Source organism: Apium graveolens, chromosome 8 (assembly GCF_009905375.1).
Source record: "Apium graveolens cultivar Ventura chromosome 8, ASM990537v1, whole genome shotgun sequence".
NCBI classification, from domain to species: domain Eukaryota; kingdom Viridiplantae; phylum Streptophyta; class Magnoliopsida; order Apiales; family Apiaceae; genus Apium; species Apium graveolens.
Window position 1 is genome coordinate 211,162,523 of NC_133654.1, and position 10,512 is coordinate 211,173,034.

Below are 10,512 nucleotides of genomic sequence, written 5' to 3' on the forward strand. Positions count from 1 at the left end.
CAATTTTGCTCTGATACCACTTCTTAGGTAATGAATTACACACGAGGGGGGTGAATATGTTTTAGTGTTTTTTGATATTTTAAACTATTTATGGGTTGAACAAAGTAAATTTAAATCTTGTAGTGAAAGTGTTTCATGCGGAAATTAAACTTGCAATAATAAAGAATACAGATCTTCAAACTCACTTAATTTTATTTTAAAATTAAGAATGTTTTGCTACAAAATTTTCTAGGCTCTTTGTTGATAACGAGCTTAGCTTCTTCTTGAAGTGTTACAAGATTTTCTATCTAAATTGTTGCAACTGACTAAGAGACGTGGTAACATTATAATTCAGTTTAACTACTAGTTTACACAGTGTACAATAAGACATGCTATTAGCTTTAGTAAATAGTCACTTGTCATTTCCATTTATAGAAAAGTATATCTTCTATTCTGGCTTGCATATCTTGCATCATGTGTTCTTTGATCTTCCTTTGTCAGTTAATCTTTATCATTGATCTTGCATATTCTTCAAGCTGCTTTTTGTAGACTTTCAATCCAGCTATTTGGATTGTTTATTGATTGTTAATCTTCGATATTGAATTGATCTGTAATTTTGTACTTTTAGATTTTATATCGAGATCTCCATTTGGCCTATAGAGAACTTGACATCTCGATAAGTATATTGGCTTATCGAGATCTCTAATACTCCACTAGCAAATTTGACTTGTAAGGTCTCTGAGTTCTCTATAATAGAATTTGTCTTGTAGAGATCTATAGTCTTCATATCTTCGCTTTGGCTTATCGATATCTCTGAGTTCTCTAATGGCTTATTGACTTACGACAACTCAGAGTTCTCTAGTCAAATTTGACTTGTCGCAACTCAGAGTTCTCTAGTGAATTTTAGCTTATCGATATCTCTGAGTTCTCTAGTGGAATTTGACTTTCGATAACTCAGAGTTCTCTAATGAATGTTGACTTTTTGATAACTCTGAGTTCTCTAGTGAGAAATGACTTGTCGATATCTCCAAACTCATTTCTTCATTTGGCTTGTCGATATCTCTGTGAGTTCTCTAGTGCCTTTCCTGACTTCTCGACAAGTCATTTTGAGTTCTCGAATGATTTCTCTATAACACTAAATCTGTGACTTGTAGAGATCTTGATTTAGAATTTTTTCCTAAAACAGATTTATTCAACTCCAATCTTCTTCATAATTCTTCTGAGCATGATCTTCTTGTCTTCTTCCAATAGAATTCTTAAGCTTGACACTGTTTATAGAAAAAGTCTCCAGTCTGCTCCTTTGACATTTTTACAGACTTTAGGTGTTACAGTACAAAATACAAATTAAGATAACAATACAACTTACTTAGGGTTGACAGATTGTCTTAGTCTTGTTAAAGTACATGCATGTCTTGCATAACAGTGTATGTGAGAGGGAGAGTGACTCAGAGAGAGAGGGATGTATAGACACACACAACGTAGACATACAAAGTGAGAATTGTACCTCAAACTGAAACTAATTAAGATTGAGCGTAGATGTTGAACCAAAAACAAGCTTGAACCTTGAATCTCTTACACACAAAATCAAAGCTGAAACCCTAATCGAATCCCAAATTAGTCAAGTTGACCCTTGAATTGAATCGTAACTCAGCTTCAAATCCTACTTTTGACAGATGAAAATAGAGAAAAGTGGGGAGAGAAGCCCTAATTTAGACAGAGAGATGAGTGTTTGAGTGAAGAGAGAAAGGGGTTAAATTTTGGTTTTTGTCTAAAATTTCCCCGCTTTCATGAAAATTGGCCGCCTAAACCCAACTTTTAGCCGCCCGAACCCAAAAAATTATCAAAAGCCCAGCCCATTTAATTTCCACCATTGAATTGTTTTTTAAATACCAATTTTTTTTTAATTTTACACATTGTAATTAATGTAAAAGGACTATCAATTTAATAATTTTGTGAAAATTAAAGTTATTACTGACTTTAATATTTTTCTATAATCAAGTTTTTTACTCATTTTATCAAAATTTATTAAATTTTTATACTAAATATATAAATTTATTTTGTTAATTCTAAATTTAATGACTATGTTAGTCCCAATTTGTTTGTAGAAGGGGGGGTTGAATGCAAACAATACCGTTTAGTCGAATAAAATGCGGAATAAAATTGTGAAACAAAATTCAAGTTAAATAAAACTTTTATTAAACTTGAAAGGTGTTACAACTACGGTATCGGTTACAAGGGATTAATCTCAAATCAATTATTACAAATCTAGAATAAATTCGACATGAACTTTTTCTATTTTTGTAATTAAAGATCAAATGCTAAATGCGATTTGAGATTAAGTTCTAGGGATTTTAATCCGCTAGATAGATACACAAGAACAAGATAAGTATTTCTAGTTGATTGGCTTTAACTTTACAATCTAGAAATTAATCTTGAAGTTGCAGATGAGATGTAATATTTGTCTGCTGCTTTTTCTTTTTGTTCTTGTATATTGTGATCTGTTTGATTGATGATGAATGAACTTGTCTTCTGCTTCTTTTTAAACAACACAGCCGAAAAATGAATTGGAATGACAATCATTTAAGCTAGTGAGACTTTCGGTAGGACAATGTTTACAACTAGCAAGACAATTAAAAATGATCTAGCAAGACTTTCGGTATGACTATTGATTGTCATACCGATTGTCATAGTAGTACAAATGAAATTGTCTTACTGAATTAATAAGTGATTTTAATCTAAATAATAATTCTATCAAGACAATCAATTGAATTAGCATGACTTTCGGTATGACTATCAATTGTCATACCGATTGTCATACTAGTACAATCAGTTGTCTTTTTAGAATTAAAACAGATTTTAATCAATTAAAATTCTGTAAATCCTTAATATTAATTCTAAATTAATTAATCAATTTAATTCAATTATCAATAAATTAATCTTTGCAGATATAATTTATTTTCTTAATTAAATTATATGACTTAATTAATTAATAGAGAATTAATACTAACGCTGAGCAGCATCCATTCTTCTGACAATCTTCTGAAAGTCACTGAGACTTATGAATCAATTCCGCCACTTCAATGCTGACACTCGATGTACTGTCTGGTTCATGAGTGACTAACTTCCGTGACGTTTCTTCATGTCTTGACTTTGATATTCTGATTGAATCCTTGTAATAAATTGATACCTTGACGAGATCTCTGTCACTTGATTAAATCCACGATCTTGATTTACATCACTGAGGCATGATCAAATTCTTGAACTTCTTCCAGTGAATCTTCAAGTCTGCAGATGAACAATGTTTCTTTGATCTTTGACATATGTTACTTTGTGAGATCTCTCTGATGATTGATCCACTATTTACTTATTACATTCTTATTTGAGTTGAGTTAAATACTCGAATAAACGAGTAGGCTATGACATATGCCTTTCAATCTCCCCCTATTTGCTTGTTAGACAATAACAACAAATACCTAGAGGATAACTCAACTAACAAATAAGAAAAAGATATAAACAGTAATGTAAAGTAAATAGCAGAAAAGTTCTGGATTATATTTAACATTTTCCAGATTCCAAATGAAATTTACAAGTGAATACAAGATAGATGTTCCTCTAGCCTGAACATATAACTACATTAGTCTATCTTGATTCATAAAGCTCTAATCATATTACATTGAGTTTTGAGCTAATTGACTTCAGTTGTCTTCTCTTCTGACTTCACCTTCTTCTAAATCTTGAAGCAATTCCTTGTCAAAGACACGATCCTTTTCTGAAGTGAAGCTTGATGGTCTGACTGGTTGAACTCCAACTGACTTCAGCTTATCCTTGAGTTGATTGTACCTTTTAACATTCTTTTCACAATAAGCTTGAATCAAGTCAGCAGCTTGAGTCTTCAACATGGATGAATATCCAGCAGTTCTCAAATGATGTTCCATCCAGACCAGATGCTTAGCTGAGTAGTCTTTAAGAGATTGTACATCTAGCTGACAGATTTGAAGACAATCAGACTTAAAGAATCTCACCTGATGAGGATTGTTGACCACTTGAGGACTAGCCCTGCTGGCAAACTCTTTAAGCCTTTCTCGAAGAACTTCATTCAATTCTGAGCTTCTCTTGACTTTGTTTAAAGAACCCAAATCTCTGACAAAGAACGATTCTCAAATAGATGAAGTGACACCTTGAAAGATCCTTCACTCTGACAATATACAAAAATGCTCATCTCATTTAGGGATCTATCAAAAGCAGCTGGTGATCCTTGAGACTTCAGTCTTGATAGCATTCATGTACATGTCATTGTTAGGATTTGAGATTTCCAGCTTGTCAAGAAGATGTAAGAACTGCCTATCATGTTAGTGCTCAGCTGAGGCATATCGAGTACTCTCCTAGCTTCATCCATTTTTCACCAATCTTTAATCTGACATCTCTTCTCCTTTCTTGAGCCTTAATGTCATGAAGACGTTGCTTTTGAAGAGTTTCTGTTCTTTGTATGTCTTTCCTCCTGTCAATGATCTGAGAGACCTTCTTGAGTTCAACTTCTTTTCTTTTCATTTCTGACTGCTCTTTCTGAAATTCTTTCTCAAACATAGGATCCACTGTATCTTCCTCTTCCCAATCTTCAAAATCACTTTCCTCTTCAGCTTCAAATAACCCATCTTTATCTTCCTGAACTGGTTCAGTGGGAATGTCAAAAATATCAAAGTCATCCTGTTCTCCACTGTAGTAGACATCATCAGCCTTTCCTTTATCTCCAGCAGAGGTATCTTTTTCCTTCCCTTTGGCACTGCTCCCTTTCTTCTCCCCCTTAGTTGAGGGATCCTCTACTGACTTTCCTTTGGAACCTCTATCACCTCCAGAGCCTGATCCTCCACCAGACGGTCCTTCAAAATAAGCTCTTTGTTCTTCATTAGGGCAATGAGAATTCTTGATCATGTAATATAGGTGCTTCATCCCTTCATTGAGATGTTCCATGCCCGTCTCTATCTTTAGAAATCTTGAGGAGTCCAGTGAATGATTCATCTCAACGAGGTCTTCAAGAGAAGTCATTCTTGTGTGTAGAGAGCAGAAGTTGGATATGTCATCAGCTGATAAAGTTGGAGTGTCCTGAATCGAATTGAGCTTTGGTATTACAGTGGTCTTTAGATCTGAGATGTCATTCCTTATGATTGCAAGCTGATTGTTGACAGAGGTGGAAGAAGAAGACCGTTCAACCACTTGTGCTTTGAATGCTTGAGCTTCAGCTTGGCTTTTAGCAAGTTCTTCTTTAGGGCAGCAATCTGAGCTAACAGGTTCACAGTATCAGTGTCTGTGTGTGCTCTCACCTGCATTTCACTCGTGTTTGGTTCACTCACTTCACGTGCATGTGTTTCTCTCATTATAATTGCTCGTGAGGAGTCTTCCTTTTGCTGTTCTTCTGTACCTGCAAGTAAGATCACCCTAGCCTCTTCAAGAGAGGTCAGTGGTGGTGCAATGGGAATTCGCGAGTCCCGATCCTCAGTCAATGCTATCAAATCTTTTGGAATAGATGTCTGAATTGCTTCAGGGATAGATTGACCGAGTTGCCCTCCACTTTCTCCAGATAAATCTGCGAGTGGAGAATCCCATAAGGGAGCCAGAGGTGTTGGATCTGGGAGGGGAGAAAATGACTCTATTAAAGATGGCGGAGAGTCAGATTTTCCCTCTGAAGCATGTGACTGCTCTTCTGCCGTAACTATGGCAAGCACTGTAACCGACTCTACGTGCACTCCTCGCTGTGTGTCCTGAGTATGATCTGGGGAAGTGTATGGTTCCATTGTGAGTAATGGAATTGTGCTTGACTCAGTACAAGATGCCATGGCCCTATGGCGAATTTCAATAGATTCATCCTGTTGAGAGAATGAATCTAGTAACTGTTCATTGGCCATTTCAAAGTCCATGTCCTGTTGGGAGGACAAGGATGGGCTTTCAGATGCCTCAGAATATGTTCTTCTTTTCTTAGGAGGAGGCAGAGCTGAGGGTTCACTCATATTTAACAATGTACTACTTCCTAGTAATCTCCTGGGTAACATTTTAGACAGTGGGGGAGAGGTTTGAGATAGAATGTGACTCTGTGTTTGGCTCTATGACCTGGGATTGAAGCTGTGGTTCTACAACTTCATGGTCAGCCCTATCAACCACTGGGGGTCTGTCAACAGAAGTAGGAAGAGAGTGAGAGTGAGGAATTACTACCTGTAATGGAAGAGCCTGGGTGGCTTGAACCACTGGAGGTTGAGGTTGCTGTTCATGGCCGGGAAGATTGAAAATAGGTAAAGGAATATAAGTGGCCATGAAAGCAGATACAAGTACTGGAACTTGCATGAATTTGAAGGTTGTGTCTTGGCGAGTGTAAATCTTTTTGCTAACTGGAGGGGGTTCAGTTACTGCAGAGTTAGCAAAAAGGGCTTTGTGTTCAGGTGTGAGTAGATGATCTGCTATAAGCATGAGAAAACGAGCATAGTAACATGATACCCTACGATTTGTAGAATGATCACGTAAAGCAGAAGTTAGACGTCTCAAGAGAATGGGAAAAAGTAGTTTGCCAAAATTGATCCTTTGATTGAAAACAACCGCAAGACCAATATACTGCAGAGTGGAAGTGATGTTATGAAAATTGGATTTTGTGCAGTTGGCAAACACTTTGGAAAGTGTATCGAAGAAAATATCCCATTCAGACACCAAATTTGATTTAGAAAGTTTGGTTAAATTGATCACCCCCTGATAGTGAATAGCATTGAAAAAATTTGTGATATCATTTTCAGAGGGTAAATTACAGAAATTGTCTAGTGCAAAATTTAATGCACGATTGACGACTGTTTCATCAACTACATACTGTGTGTTTGCGACGGTGAATGAAAAAGATTTTGAATCATCGGCCACAGTAGAGGTTGTGCAAATCAGTCTAAGTAGATCGACGTTTAAAATCACATTTGATTTAATAGCAGAGCTAACAATCGAATGGTCATTTAAAAATCTAATCCAAGGCTTAAATTTTTCAACATCACATTTTTCCGGATTAAAATAACCAACCTGATTATGCGCGACAATTTGGAAATTGAGAGCCATTTAAAATAATAATAAGACACACGCTTTTCAGAATTTTAAGAATAATATTAAGAAAATTCGAATTAATTAAATTAATTTAATAATTCGAATTAAATTAATTATAATCGAAAAATTTAGACAGAAATGTATCTCGTTAGAATTCTTAACTCACAAACGCAGTTTTGACAAACCAAAAGACACAAATCAGAAATTGAAATAAAAATAAAAAGTTCAAAATCAACAAACACAAATTGAATTTGAAGGGGCAAACTGATTTTTTATTTGTTTTGTTTTTATTTAATAAAAATCCACATCATCTCTTTATATATATACTTGTATGTATATATCACAAGTGATGATTTTGTGTGCTGAGTAAAAACTCGAGCAAGGAAGAAACAAAACAGATTTGAGTTCGAAGAGAGAGAAGAGAGAAAACTGAAGAAACTGTTCGAATTTTTGAAAGAAAAGATGAACTGCTGAAAATGGTTTTAAAACACACAAACACACGCCTTTATATTACAGCTGGTATGACAATCCGGGATTGTCATACCGATTGTCATACCAGGCAAAAAGAAGGAAAAGAAATAACAGAATAAATATTAAAATTATAACTGGTATGACAATCTGATAGTCATACCGATTGTCATACCAGTATAATAATAAATGAAAATAATTATCTATATGGTTTATAACTGGCAAGACAATCCAATAGTCATACCGATTGTCTTGCCAGTATAAAACTATACTGAAGAACATAATTAACATAATTTACACTGAAATGACTTTCAGCAAGACAATTTCAATTGTCTTGCCGATTGTCATACCAGCAATAAACACAGAAACACACACATTTATAAATTTAAAAAGACTTATTTAACTTAGTAAAAATATTAGAAAATATTTACAAAATAGTAAAACTGAAATACAGACTTATAATATTTATAGAAACAAAGACAATATATCAGAATTTATTATTTTTATTCCAAAAATAGATTTCTCTTGAATTTTAGCAAATAAAATTCATAGAAAAATATTTTTAGAGGAAATAAAATATTCTGAGATATTTTAAATTAACAAGAAGGGAAAATAAAAATAGATAAGATAATATATATTACATAGAAATAAGCAAGAGATATGATAAAAATGATAAAATAAATTTGCAAATGAATTTTTCATTTATGATAAATTCATTTGTAAATTCATTCAAGAACAGATTCCAGATATTAACTAAATTAATCACTAAAACTATTCAACATGCCCAATTTACCAACTAATCTGGTAAATGTGGATTCGTCAAGTGGTTTAGTGAAAATATCTGCTATTTGTTCTTCTGTTGGAACAAAAAATAGTTCAACAGTACCATTCATGACGTGCTCTCTAATAAAATGATACCTGATGTCAATGTGCTTTGTCCTCGAGTGCTGCACATGGTTGTTGGTGATGGCTATTGCACTTGTGTTGTCACATAAAATAGGAATCTTGTTCAATACAGAGCCATAGTCTCGTAGTTGGTTCCTAATCCACAAGATCTGAGCACAGCAGCTTCCAGCAGCAATATATTCAGCCTCGGCCGTTGAGTTGGAAACTGTTTGCTATTTCTTGCTGTACCATGAGACTAGCCTGCTTCCTAGGAATTGACAACTTCCTGAGGTGCTTTTCCTATCAACAACACTTCCTGCATAATCTGAATCTGTATATCCAACAAGGTTAAAACCAGATTCTTTAGGGTACCAAATACCTAGATTTGGTGTTCCCTTAAGATATCTTAAGATTCGTTTAACAGCAACGAGATGAATATCTCTAGGATCCGCTTGGAACCTTGCACATAAGCATGTAGCATACATAATATCTGGTCTACTTGCAGTAAGATAGAGTAACGAGCCAATCATACCTCTGTAGCTTGTGACATCTACCTTAATGGAGTTTTCACATGGTCCAAGCTTGACAGCTGTAGTTGATGGAGTCCTTGCTGATGCAGAATCCTCTAGATTGTACTTTTTGAGGAGTTCTTTGAGATACTTGGATTGACAAATAAATGTTCCATCTAACCTTTGATTTACTTGTAATCCAAGAAAGAACTTCAGCTCTCCCATCATGCTCATTTCAAACTTGCTGTGCATTAACTTAGCAAATCTCTTACAGAGATTATCATTAGTAGACCCAAATATTATATCATCCACATAGACTTGGACTAATATAGTATCATTCTTATGTTTTTTAGAAAAGAGAGTTTTGTCTATGACACCTCTAATAAAGCTATTTTCAATAAGAAATTCAGAGAGAGTGTCATACCATTTTCTTGGAGACTGTTTTAGCCCATAGATAGCTTTGAAAAGAAAGAAGACAAAATCCAAATGATCTGGATCTTCAAAACCAGGAGGTTGCTCTACATATACCTCTTCATCCAGCTTTCCATTCAGAAAGGCGCTCTTGACATCCATTTGATAAACTTTAAAGTTTGAAAATGCTGCGAATGCCAGAAATATTCTGATGGCCTCAAGTCTAGCCACTGGAGCATAGGTTTCATCATAATCAATGCCTTCAGTTTGAGAATACCCTTTAGCTACCAGTCTTGCCTTGTTTCTTGTAACCACACCATCTTCATCTAGTTTATTCCTGAATACCCACCTAGTACCAACAGCTTTCTTGTGTACAGGCCTAGGTACCAGTTTCCAGACTTGTTGACTTTCAAACTGATTGAGTTCATCTTGCATATCAATCACCCAATTTGGATCAGACAGTGCTTCTTCAATTTTCTTAGGTTCCATCTCAGAAAGAAATCCTGAGAACAGACACTCATTTTGAGTAGCACGTCTAGTTCTGACTCCAACATCTGGATCACCAATAATCAACTCAAAAGGGTGAGCTTTATTCCAGACTGTCTGTCTTGGAAGATGTGATCTTGATGATTCGCCTTGAAATTCATTGTGATGTTGTGTCCTACTAGATGATCCTTCAGCATCTCCCCCTGAGTTGTTGCCATGTTGGCTTGAAGAATCTCCGTCAGTAGCAGTGGTATCTCCATTGTTGCCAAAGTTTCCATCACTATTACCTTGAGTATCATTAGGATTAACAGGTTCTTCACCAGCAACAACCTCAGGTTCTTGACCATGTTCTGATTCTGAATCTGACGTATCATCAAACTTCAGTTTCTCAGAAGGATCTTCAGTTTGGATACTAGGGAGTTTAGTGTCATCAAATGTAACATTGACACTTTCAGTTACTTTGTGTTGATCAATGATATACACTCTATATGATCTTCTTCCATATCCAACAAAAATACCCTCATATGCCTTTGCCTCGAACTTACCACGACGATCATCTCCATCCTTGAGCACGAAGCATCTGGCACCAAATACATGAAAGTATTTGATAGAAGGTTTCTGTTCATTCAAAATCTCATAAGGAGTTTTCATGAAGTCTTTGTTGATTAGAGTTCGATTCTGAGTATAACATGCAGTATTGACAGCTTCAGCC